Below are 13,382 nucleotides of genomic sequence, written 5' to 3'. Positions count from 1 at the left end.
TATGAAGAAATCTCGAGTAAAAGAATATGATAAAAATATTGAAAGTATAGTCTTTAGAGGTCATTCGAACTCAGTTCATCTTGTCTTCTTCTTTTCTTGTCTTCGTTTAATGCCGCTAAGGATAGCAACGATATCCCTTTCGGCAGTAAAGACAACCTATAAAATGGATTAGAGGTTGAAAATTTCTTTAACAAGTGTAACTGGAATCTGTTTTCAGGCTCATACTATTGGTGGTTGTGGGTATTTCCTAAGTTCGATCTGAGAGTCTTACCTGATCGAACTGGTTTATCGATCGTTATTTGTAGTCCATAGGATTAGCATATAGCTAGATAGAATTCGGAATCCTCCGTTACAATAATATCCATTTTCAACTTGATGTCCCCCACCCGTTTCCTCAACACAGTTACTCGTAAGAAAGAATAACCTAATACTTGCTGTAACTTTATATTTTTAACCCTTGATTGTTCTTTTTCTCGTTCCTTTTTGTTTCATCCATCCTTAATATTCTGGTTCCGAAGGGTGGGATCCGGACCCCCGGATCCACCCCTTGACTACGTGCCTGGTATATGTATGTTCAGAAGTTCGTTTCGGTCCTAGAACTAGCAATAAGACACCTTCATCAATGTTTCTTAAGCCGAAAAAGTAAAAACCTAAAGTAAACATGACAAAAAGTTGAGTTTTAAATTAGAGTTTTAGTTTAAAATTTGAAAACAAGGATGTCTCATCGAACAAATGAGCAATTTGTCAATAGGCGTTCAATAATGGTAAGAGATTATTTAAATTTTGGCCACCCAAATATAGATACTTTTATCTTAGCCAACAAAATGGCGTTTATAGAAACATAAATTTCTTTATCGTAGTAAACCCCTTAGCATCTACAGAATTAAGTATTTGATGGATTATGTAAGAAAATGAATAAAACTATACCCATCCGACACTCCAACCTAAATTGTTCACTTGTTTGCCTGTGCTTCTGGTTCATATATTCCACGGGATCATTTTACGACAACTTAATAGTTTTTGGTTATATGCACAAAAGTCAGTGAAATGAATTCCATTACGCTCTGCCCACCATCGTACCAGATTACATTGATGTTGCGAACTGAGCAAATGATCCATTGTGATATTCTCCAATGAATCATGCTTCTGTGTGATAAGTGATTCTGCACATCACATAGTGCAGACGGAACAGGAAAGACAATAACATCTACAACAATCCATGAATGTGACGGGTATTAGGTTCATAGAGTCATGGTATGCATTGGCGCAAATCCCGGGGGGGACGAGGGGGACATGTCCCCCCAATCTTGGACCTGGGGGGGACTGTCCCCCCAATAATCTGATTTAAAAAGTGCTTTTTCGGATAAGTGTCATGATTTGTGTCCGACTGCCCCAAAGGAATGTAAGATGAAATTGATTTCTCTTGGCTTTTCCATTTTTTTAAAAAAAGAATCGTATTCTGTAGTATTTCAAACTGAACTTCGTGCTGTAGTGAGTTTAGTAGTCTCATCAATATGTATTAATTCCACTTCCGCTATTTGGGCACAAATTGCAATAAATGTCACAGGAGGATATGCCCCTCTCCTCATGCTGGAAATTTGTCTCAGCTGTAGGTACGGGCACAAATTCCGGGGAAATGGGGAGACATGTCCCCCCCAACATTGAAACTGGAGGCTCTCCCAATAATCCGATTTGAAAAGTGCTTTTTGCAGATAAGTGTGATGATTTGTGTCCGACTGCCACAAAGGAAAGTGAGATGAAATTTGTTTCTCTTGGTTTTTCCATTTTTAATGAAAATGAAGGCGTGCGACTGTGCGTGACGTAACCTGATATGAAATATTATCTCCTCCTCTCCCCTAGGCCCTAGCACACGAAGAGTATATAGACTATCCAATGTCAGTAGAACCCATCTTTTCAGTAAATGCGCATTTAATCTATTTGTAGTATCAGCCTAGGCATCTACTCATGCTTCGTAAGCTAACTAACTCTATAGCCTATGGAACCCGGAGGTTCAATGCCGCGTTCACAAAAGCTCTCCACTGACTTCTATTCTTAGCCAACTGGATCCAGTTTCTACTTTGTATTCCTATCTCTGCGAGATCCATCTTAATATTGTCTTTCCATCTGCGCCTAGGTCTTCTTAATAGTCGTTTTCCGATTGGTCTTACCGCTAACACTTTGAAAGCGTTCCTACTTTCTTCCATCCTGGCTACATGTCCTGCCCACCTAAGCCTCCTAGAGTTGATGATCTTAACAATGTTTGGTAAGCCGTATAATTTACGTAGTTCGTCGTTATGAAGTTCCCACCATTCCCCATTCCCGTTCCTCTTGGTCCGAATATTTCTCTCGGAATCTTGTTCTCAAATACTTTCAGTCTATGCTCTGCACTCAGTAAGCGACCATGTTTCGAAACCATACAGAACAACAGGTATGATTATCGTTTTATACATTTTAAGCTTCAAATCCCTCGACAGAATTTGCGACGACAAGAGGTTTTGAACTGAATAATAACACGAATTCCCTGTTTTTAGTTGACATTTAATTTCTTCGTGAATATGATTTTCGTCTGTTAATATTGATCCTAGATATTTGAAAGTATCCACTTTATCAAAAGTATTATTTAATATTTTAACACATACATAATTTGCCGTATTACGGTCCCGACGCACTTCCATGTATTTAGTTTTCTCTGCATTTACTTCTAAACCCATGTCCATGCAAGCGCGTCTAATAAGACCTCTGCATTTCTTTCTATTTTTCTCCTATCATCCCCTACTAAATTTACATAATCAGCGTACGCATAACCTGGTGAACACCGTCCAGCTCTAAGCCCTGGTTGCTATCTTTGATTTTCCTTATAGCGTATTCCAGGACAAAGTTGAATAATAATGGCGACAACGCATCTTCTTGTTTCAGGCCATTCTTAACGTCAAAGCTCGTGGCCAAAAATTAGGGATGCATTCGAGTCGAGTCGAGTCGAGATTTAAGCCTGTCTCGACTCGTCTCGAGAAAATGTTGTCTCGACTCGTGTCACGACTCGAAAATATGTTTCTGTCTCGACTCGTGTCTCGACTCGACAGTCTCTGTCTCGACTCGACTCGAATTCGAGTCGAGACAAAATGTACGAGTTAAAATATACGCACACATCAGCCAGACCATCATGACTACCTACCTAATTGTCAGTATGTCGACTTTTGGCATGGATAAAAACGGCGACACGTCTTGGCGTACACGCAATGATACTTGATAGGTCGCTGGAGAGAGCTGGCACCACATGTGCTCACTCAGGTCACCTAATTCCCGTAAATTCCGATGCGGGGGGGGGGGCGATGTGCTCTGACGTCACGTTCAATCACATCCCACAAGGGACATCACTCAAATGTCCGGCTCCAATTTCAATGAAAGTTTTTTTGCTGATAGAAGGCATGTATGCATCATTACTTGTGATGACAAATTTTTGCCATGGTACATGTTTTCTATTTTTTTTAAATAACTTTTAAGAGTTGTGATGTGTTTTTTAGAGATTACTACAGAAGTCCCTTACTACCCTTTGTAAACGGAGCGTTAATGAAGAAAAGTGAAGAAAAACCATGTGGATACATATAAGTCCTGGGGGGAAGTCGTATGGTAGATATGACCTTGATGGCAGCCATCTTGAAATCCACCATTTTGAATTAAGGTCAAGTTTTCAAAATGGGAATAGGGTAATATGATACATAATTTCGGGCTAGAATTTAATTAGAAAAATAATGGTGAGGTTATTTTTAAGATACACCCATTTGGGGGAAAGTTACAGGCATATTAATTGTTTTTACTTACTGTGTGCGTAAGTCCGTTCTTACTTTAGTCTCAAGACCTGTAAATCGATCGCAACGGCAGAGCCCGGTTTCGCACTAGTGTTTAGAAATCTTTAAACTCACTTGAGGCAATATTTGTGGATTATTGTATTGTATTTTGTCTTTAATTAAATTTGAACCCACTTCATGATCTTGTGTAAAGTATCACTAAAAGAGAATTTCTGTTTTTATGGATAACGTAAGCATGGCAATTATAAAAGGTGAGTAAGGTGCGTATGTATTTATAAGAAAGACTTTTGTGGTTCCGCCAACCTATTCTTTAGTTGTTTTTTTCAAAATACTCATATCTCATAAATAAAAGAGCTATTATAAAATCTCTTACCACTATTCTTTAATACTTATAAAATTTTATTTATTGTAAAAGCACTGGCGAGATATTTCTTAACGCCCACTAAAATTATGGTGGAGCTCCTTCGTGGCTAACGGTTAGCATACTTGCCTTTGGCGTGGGAAACCTGGGCTTGATTCCCGGTGGGAGTTCATGTGGTTCGGATTCCACGTTAATCAGTAGGTCCACATCTCACATAGCCTCGCTGCTGAACGGGACGTTAAACTCAGAAACAATTCAACTCAAAATTATGGTTTTGACTTTATTATGATGTCATTAGTTTAAACGCCCAACTGCCCAGTAATTATAAACATTGACTACATTATAAAATTGTAATTTGTGACGACTAAAATATCAGAAATTAAAGATTATTCTTTGGGTTTTGGAACATTTTGAAAAACGTGAAAAACTGGTACTGCACCGATACAACACACCTTTTGGATTTGTCATAACTTGTCTTACATAGCTTTGGTTCGATTCTCAACACGGACTGCAACTACCCGTTAAATTGTGCATCCGAAAGGCACTCTTTGTTAAACCTCGCTTATCACCGCTCATCTTAATAATATATATAACTTTACCGCGAAGCAAATGTTGCATTTCTCTCTTTCATCCTAACACGAAACAAAACTAACCACAGCTCTGACACGAAGGAGCTATTTCGAAAAGAAACAAGCTGTGATTCATAGAGATGTGTACAAAATGATAGAAGTATAAAGTATTGTTTTCTTTCCTGTTTATTGATATCAGTTGGTGTTCTTAATGAGTTTACTCATTAATTTAGAAAGAGTATATATGGAATTTGGACATATGTTGTACGTATTCTCCTGAGAAATTGATGAGACCAGAAAAGTTATAAGGACAGATGGAATAGGTTTAAGCGCATCTACGTGACTTTATCAAATATTTATTCTCCGTAATGGTACCACGCGGAAAACTTGGTATAGGCCTACTTTTATCTTTGCCTCCCTCTGTTAGCTGTTTCGTATCATATATATCGGATGGTTTTGATATTTCTTCTGATCATTAAAACAACAATGGTACCTGTGTGCGTGCAGAAATGTAAAAGCACAAGGTAACTTAATATTTGTTATGGAAACAACAAACCCATTTCACGTGTGCGAGAGGAATTGAGCACAGCGAGTTCGGGTGTTTACTCACGGTGAGTTCGCAGCAGGAGTCCTTGGTAAAAGATTTGGCTATCTCGAAAACACTCGCAAAACCTTACAAATACAAAAGACTGCGCTTCAAAGAAAGTTTAGACACAGATGTTTCAATTTTCTTTTAGCATCTTTCTTCAGCAAAAGAGTCGGTTCATTGTATTCGAAAAAGGGAAGGGAGAAAGGGTGAATTTATATTTTATGTGGGGGTAACGTTGTAAGTAGTATAAACAATACAAACCGATTCCGACTCTGTACTGAAGCACTTCCTTTAGCGGTATATCACTAGATCTATCCTGACCCTAATCCCACCTCAAGTTGTAAAGTAGAAAGGGACAGAAGTATTCAACATGACTGCGCAATTGAGTTTCAGTTCACAATACGAAAACCAGTGAGCAAGTAAACAGTCTTTTGTAGGATCGTGTTTTACTTCTTGAATTTATTTTTGAACATTTCTGTGAATTCAACAACAGAACGCAGTAGAAATACGGACTAGTTTTTACTCCAACCATTACTTTCGCTCCAACCCAGGGATGCCACATTTATGATTTCGTACTAGATTTAGTGATTTTACTATTGAACTAGTGATCTAGTACCTACTTTGGGGAAATATGCACATTCTAGTGATTTTTTTTGCATTTTTTCTGATGCAGACAAATGAGAAGGAAATGGTTCTTAAATTAAAAGGAAGAAGTATATTGCTGTTCAAAACAAATGTAGAAACCTTAAATTATTTTTTTTCTTTTCCCTCTGACTGAATGAAACCCCTGCTGTGTAACGACCTTAGGTAAACAATGGCTATCTTTGGTCCGCTACCTCCTTTTGTTAGCCGACATGAGATGGGTTACTTTTTTTTCTAGAAGAAAGTAAAGAAATAATGATCCAGTAATTTACGTTTTGTCAGGCACACAGGCGCAGTCTGTACTTGTTTCCTAACGAATTTTAGCAACATAACATAAATGAAACATATGTACCAGAAAATAGAGGCAGTACAAACGGAAAGTTTCATCTGTAACACATTTGATGAGAAATATAGTTAGATGTCACGTGCAAGCAATCTAAACATGTCCTATCTTGTAATTCTATTCGTATGTTTATGTAGGTGAGACTGAGAAATCAAGAAACAATAATAACTGGTTTTCTTCCAGGAGAAAAATCTAAATGTGAAGGGGTGTTACACTGGGACTTTAATTGCGTCCTTTGTACAAGATTAACAAGTAATAGCAATTTTTTAATTTATTTTAGTTCTTGGGGAGAGGAAGATGGAAGCGAACCCTCGTAAGGACCTCTGCAAGGAAACATGAATACTATCCGCCACTGTTTGTTACATTACACAAAATAGTTATATATATATATATATATATATATATATATATATATATATATATATATATATATATATATATATATATATATATATATATATATATATATATATATATATATATATATATATATATATATATATATATATATATATATATTGAGTTTTAGTCAGGGGTTTCATTCTGCAGGAGAGGGGGGTAGTAATACCTGACGAACATTTTCTATTCTCAGAGTGTTGCAATGATAGCATTTCCTCCATTATAACTTGGCCAAGCTAGTTGCATTATATGTAAGGATTAAGTTAGCCTAAAAAGCTTAAGTTTCTATGGCTGTTTTACTCTGTACCCATGTTTCTCATTTTCGGTCTACGGGACTCTGTGTCCGGAAATTTTCGATGACTTCCAAGTCGGAAAATAAGTGTATCAAAGGCATATATATTATATCTATGGTTATATGAGGCATGGATCTACAGTTTAAAGTGGGATACCGGTAACAACTTCATGAGCTTCCACCGTAAATCGAACCAGAGTCTCCCGCGATCAAGGCGTATGTGTTAACCATACAGCTACGAAAAAATTCACATAAGCACACACACATATATATTGTTGAGTTGATTTTGACTTTACCGTCTCTTTCAGCAGCGAGGATATATGAAATGTAGACCTACTGATTAACGTGGAATCCGAACTACATGAACTCGCGCCGGGAATTGAACCCGAGTCTTCCACGGCAAAGACACGTACACTAGCCGCGGAGTTCACACACACACACAGAATCAGAGTCCTCACGCATCAAGGGTGAGAGCTGTGCCACTGAGTCACAGCGGACACGGGGCTAGGTCGAATCCACTTTACGTTCATAGTTTCTTAGTACATAAATGTTACGATTATGAAATAGATTTTCCTTAATGAGCTGCATAAAAACAAAAGCTTTCGAAATGCATTAAACAATTAACTCGATTTGAGTGTGAACTTAAAGTTATATCAGAGTGTAAATACGGATACGCACCAAAGCTCGAAAACTTAATACACTATTTCTCCTATGTAGTCAGCATGTATCAAGCAATCGTTCAGCTTTCATTTGAGAGGATGGAAATCGAAGGACCCTGAACAACTATGTTACTAATGTGTGGAATGTATTTATCTTACAGTGAACTGCTTTGATGCCAAGTGGCCTAACTCCAAAATTGAAATTTTCCATTAGTGAAAGTTGAAGTTCAATATCTCATGAACAATCCATATTTTTTTTATGTTGGGTACCAAAACCATAACTACTGTATGTAGTTCATTGTTTTATAACTTAGTGTTTACAAAAATCCTTTTAAAAAATACCTATATCATAGAAGTGAATGGTACTTATCTGTACTAGTTCTTGGCATCCAAGCAGACCATTTATTGTAATACTAGCCTAATATACCCATTCTTCGCATGGGGGCTGTATTTGGAAGTCAACACCTGTGGAAGTATCACCATTCGTTTCAGTGACCGCGAAAACTATGGATTTGACACTAGTATCAATCAATATGGGCTATTTATACATATCTCGGTATTCCTCACCCGCTGACACCCGGCCCACATACAGTAGTAGCTGAATTTGCAAGTCATCGCTGATGGAAGTGTCACCATTGATCTCAGCGACCGTGAAAACTATGGATTTGACACTGATGTCGATCAATTTGGATTACTTTTACTACATGTCTCGCTAAACGCCCCCCTGAGACCCCCTCGTTCCAATTTTGACAAAAACGCTTCGCCTTAGACTGGGACCTGGACCAAGGTATCCATGACCAAAATTTGGTAACTCTCGGTCAACTTGTCTGGTCCCAAGGTCGGTCCCAGTAAAAGTCCCCCCCCGAGACCCCCCTGGTTCGAAATTTAAAAAAACGCTTCGTCTTGATCTGGGGCCTGGACTAAGGTACCCGTGACCAAATTTTGGGAACTCTCGGTCCACTCGTCTGGTCCCCAGGTCGCACAGACAGACAGAAAAACACACAAACAAACTCTTTATTTTATTTATATTGGATAAGATATACTATGTAAAATAGTCTCGTATCATAATATGTGATTTACAACAAATGTTACATTATATATTATCCGTAGCTCGTGATATGCTGCAACATATTAAAGCCTCAGAATAGTTGGGCAAGCGAATAATCCAGAAGTTACGTAACCCTATTGCGTTCATGCGAACGAAAACACAATAATTATAACTATGCTAAATTACTATAGACTACCAACTGCTCATTCAGAGAATTTATGAAGTTCACTTTATCGCAATAGTTTTATACAAACTAGATTTAGACTACGGAAAATAGTTTTATACAAACTAGATAATCAATTATTATTATTATTATCATTATATTTGCAGTACAACCAAATACAATGACATTAACTATTAGTTCTAATTAACTGAACTGAGCTGAAAATTAAATCTTGATCTTTAAAGATTAACTATTAATTTTATGCGTTCTGTACCTTTCTGAAGGAATAAAAGCTGGAATTGGTTTCAAGGCTGTTTCTGAGTGAATACTTTCTTCAAAATAATATTAAAAATTATAGAAAGATTTTCGAGACATTCGAGTCGAGTCGAGATTTTTAAGAGCCGTCTCGACTCGACTCGTGTCTCGACTCGAAAATTCGAGTCGAGAAATACGTTTGTCTCGACTCGTCTCGAATTTTACAAAGTGTGTCTCGACTCGAATTCGAGTCGAGTCGAGTCGAGATTCGAGACATGTCTCGACTCGAGCGCATCCCTACCAAAAATTGTCCTACGCGGATTTTACTTTGGGATTCATTTAAACATGCCTTAATTGATCTAATTAGCTTTTTCGGTATTCCAAATTCTGTAAGAACGTTGTACAATGTTTCTCTCCTAACCGAGTTATAAGCGTTTCTAAAATGAATAAATAGTTGATATACCGGACTACTCTATTCCCGCTTGTTTTCGAGTATTTGGCGAATGGTAAATATTTGGTCGATAGTTGATCGATTTCGTCTAAATCCACACTGATATTCTCCAAAAATTTCATCTGCGTATGGGGTCAATCTTGCTAATAGAATGTTTGAAAGGATTTTATAGAATGTTAACAGAAGAGAGATGCCTCGATAATTATTACTAGGCTTCGGATTTTTAGGTCCCAAAAAATTCAAATTAGGATTTTAAAAAGTGCATTTTAGGATTTTATAGGTTTTTAAAAACACCGTTTAGGATTTTTAGCGTTATATTACTGAAAACGGAATATTACTACACTTTAAACACTTTGTTAGCTATTTCATACTTAAATAGTAACCTTAATTTAGTAAGCTTTATTCTAACAGTCTTCTGCGTAATAAAAATAATAAAACTCTTCTTACCTTGGACTTTTTCTGATAGCTGAAATATAGTTTAACATATGTATGGCCTGTCGTACTATAGTAGTAGTAGTAGTAGTAGTAGTAGTAGTAGTAGTAGTAGTAGTAGTTGTTGTTGTTGTTATTGTAGTAGTAGTAGTAGTAGTAGTAGTAGTGCTAAAAATAAACTTGCTGCCCCGCTTATACACAATCGCAGCCGCAAATTACAAAGTAACATGCTGTGTGAAGGAAACCTTGTTATTGCATTATTGAAAACTGGTTGACTACGTATTTGAAAGTATTTTTCAAGTTAAAAATAACCATAAAGAATCATTTAGGACGTTATAGGTTCTAAAAGCTAATTTAGGATTTTTTAGGTCCTAACCCCTCAATTAGGACATTTTAGGTCCTATAAAACTAATATAGTTCTACTTATAGCAACTTGAAATGTACAGAAAACACGAATTTTTTGCATTCACTGTACAGGAATGAAATAGGTTCGAACCTAAGAATCCGGAGCCTAATTATTACAGTCAGTTTTGTCGCCTTTCTTGTGAATTGGAACAATGATTGATTCTTCCCACTCTTGTGGCAATTCTTCCTTGTTGTAGATAAGGTGAATGAGTTTGTGTATCTTGTTCCAGAATTTTTTGCCTCCAGCTAAAATTAGCTCAGCCGGAATTTCCTTTACACCCGAGATTTGGGTTTCTTTAATTTCTTTATAGCGATTTTTACTTCTATTCGATTGGGTTCTGGAATATATGGTTCTGAGGTGTGTATCTTCCTTTCTCCATTAGTTTTTGGCTGCATGTTAAGCAAATCGTCAAAGAAATCTTTCCATCTATTTAAAATGCTATCTGTATCAGTGAGAACTGTTCCATCTGCTTTCTTTCATATATAAGAATGAGGTTGATAGTCTTTCTTAAATTCGTTGATCCCTTTATACATGTCCCGAATGTTTTTATTTTTACTATTATCTTCAAGTTCCTAAATTTTAGCTTTCAAAATATCGCGTTTCTTTGTTCTAAAAGTTTTGGAAGTTCCTCGCCTGATGTCTACGAAATTTTGTGTAGTTTATTTCATTCGGATTTTGTAGCCAACGTAATTTTGCCTGTTTTCTCTTCTCTGCTAGTTCGAACCATGGTTTGTTCCTACGTATTTCCGCGTGTCCCAATTTTTCTTTTGAGAGAGGATGTTTCATAAGCAAAGAAAAGAATTCAATTGCTGGAATATTTTTCTCTATAATCTTAAGGTTACATCTGTTAAGTAAAGAGTATGACATGCATCAGATTTCTGAAACGATTCCTGTAATGTTATTGAGATTATAATCATTTTGCTCAAAGAGTATTGTTGCGTCATAAATAATTGATATTCTTTCTTCATAGTTTCGGGGAAGTCGTCATTTATATTATTATATTACTATAAAACGATTTTAACGTGGATCTTTGTGGATGCTTAATTAGAAACATACCATTTATAAATATGCATGTATTCAGATTTCAGAATGTTTTCACGGCAGTGACTCGTAATACTGATATGTACTACTACTTCATCTACATCACCTAATATATGATATACTCTACAACAGTTGATCAGATTCATCTACCGTAATATGAGTTTCATCTCCCTTATCTAGAATAAGCCTCAAATCTGCCCACCTTCCAATGTTGAAGACAACCAATGGCGTATTTAGGATTTTCTTTTGAGGGCTATGCCCAACACAAGGAAGGAAGTGGGCAATTGCCCACCTGAGTTTGAGAATTAAATATATTTTAATTTATGCATAAAATGAAGTTATAATGACAAGAATTATCAATAAATCCTATATGATATGATACAAAAATTTAGAAGTGAATCTAACCCTTTATTCTATTCATACAAGAAAAAGAAAGCATCCTCTTGGCCGTCCTAATTTCCCGGGCTAATTATTCCCCCGTTTTGATTTTCTTTAATTCAAACATTTCCTTGTTTTAAAAATAACTAAGCGATATAATTGTTCCTTTGTTATAATAACTAAAGTCTTGTCATGTTGATATTCGCGCATGTTGGTGTGGAACACTAGTTTCGCTTATCAACTCCTCTTAGTTTTGGTGTTACTGATGACGGCCGACTTGAATCACAACTGACAACGGTCGATAAAGTGTGATAGGCGAAATGAAAGAAAGTAACGTCAAGGAAAAGAAACAGAAAAGTAGAAAGGACGAAAGAAAGAACAAAAGGACGTAGTTCTTACATGGAATGAAATTTGACAAATACAGTATTATTTCTGAACAAAAAGCATAAGAAAATGGAAAGTCAATGACATTCTTAGAAATGGTAAGAAGGATTATTGTTGTACGTGGAATGCGTAAAACTAACAAATTATTTCGAGGGGAGAATGAGCCCGATAGCCTCCTAAATACGTCACTGAAGACAATTCTTCTCCCCTGATCCTTCACAACATTGTTTTTCAACTTCATAAATATTTTGAACATCGCTTTTATATCTATTATCTATCTATCTATCTATCTATCTATCTATATATATATATATATATATATATATATATATATATATATATATATATATATATATATATATATGGGGACGTCTTATCCGGCCCCCCCAATGTTGAAGACAGATTTGCGCCTATGATGGTATGGGCAGGCATAATGAAAATTGGAAGAACATCACTGCACATCTTCGACACAGAATCAGTTACTGAGGAACGGCATTCCACCAAGATCCTGATATGACATATTCATCTTCTCTATGATGCAGCGGGTCCTGACATTGTTTATATGCATGATAAAGCGACCTATACAGAACTGCCAAAGTTACAGAGACTCTGGAGAGTGAGAACATCAACCATTTGGATTAGCCAGCATATTCCGCAGAGCTTAAACCCATTAACGTGCGTGAAATGCCCTCGGAAGATGAGTTTCACAAAGGTATCCACAATTTTGTACCCTCCAGCTTCTCTTAACTACCCTTATGGGAAAATGAATTACATACACCAGGCTTCCCTGAATACTTACATGGGCACGTTAAACAGGCATGCAGGGTGCTGTGCTGTCCAAGAGGACCATATGATATAATGATGTAATTCGAGATCTCTGTAATCATGGCATCTTCCATTTCATATCCTCAGTACATTTTAATTTGCACATTTATTTGTTTATTACCTCCTGTTACTTTGAATAACAGGGAATCCCTTTGACAATAAAGCTGGACTAATATCTGTATTCATATATTGCTCTCTTGATGTTCTGGATCATACTTGTAAGTTACGGTTCACTATATCGTGTTCAGTAGGAATTGTCGAGCAGTGTAGAAAAAGTATGGCTTTAGATAGTAGAGTCGATACTCTACTCACTTATCGTCCAGTTGACAGTACGTAGGT

The 13,382-nt window shown here is 36.6% G+C and overlaps 1 protein-coding gene across 1 annotated transcript in view; it reads left to right on the top strand.

The window, feature by feature from the left end:
• LOC145682202 (uncharacterized) overlaps positions 1 to 13,382 on the top strand; it is a 93,379-nt gene that overhangs the window by 14,681 nt on the left and 65,316 nt on the right. The gene's annotated exons all lie outside the window — the stretch shown is intronic.

This window comes from Thermobia domestica, chromosome 3 (assembly GCF_964235325.1).
Source record: "Thermobia domestica chromosome 3, izTheDome1.hap1.1, whole genome shotgun sequence".
In the NCBI taxonomy this organism is placed as follows: Eukaryota; Metazoa; Arthropoda; class Insecta; order Zygentoma; family Lepismatidae; genus Thermobia; species Thermobia domestica.
Note: the sequence above shows the minus strand (reverse complement) of the source record. Positions and strands in the feature narration are given on the sequence as shown.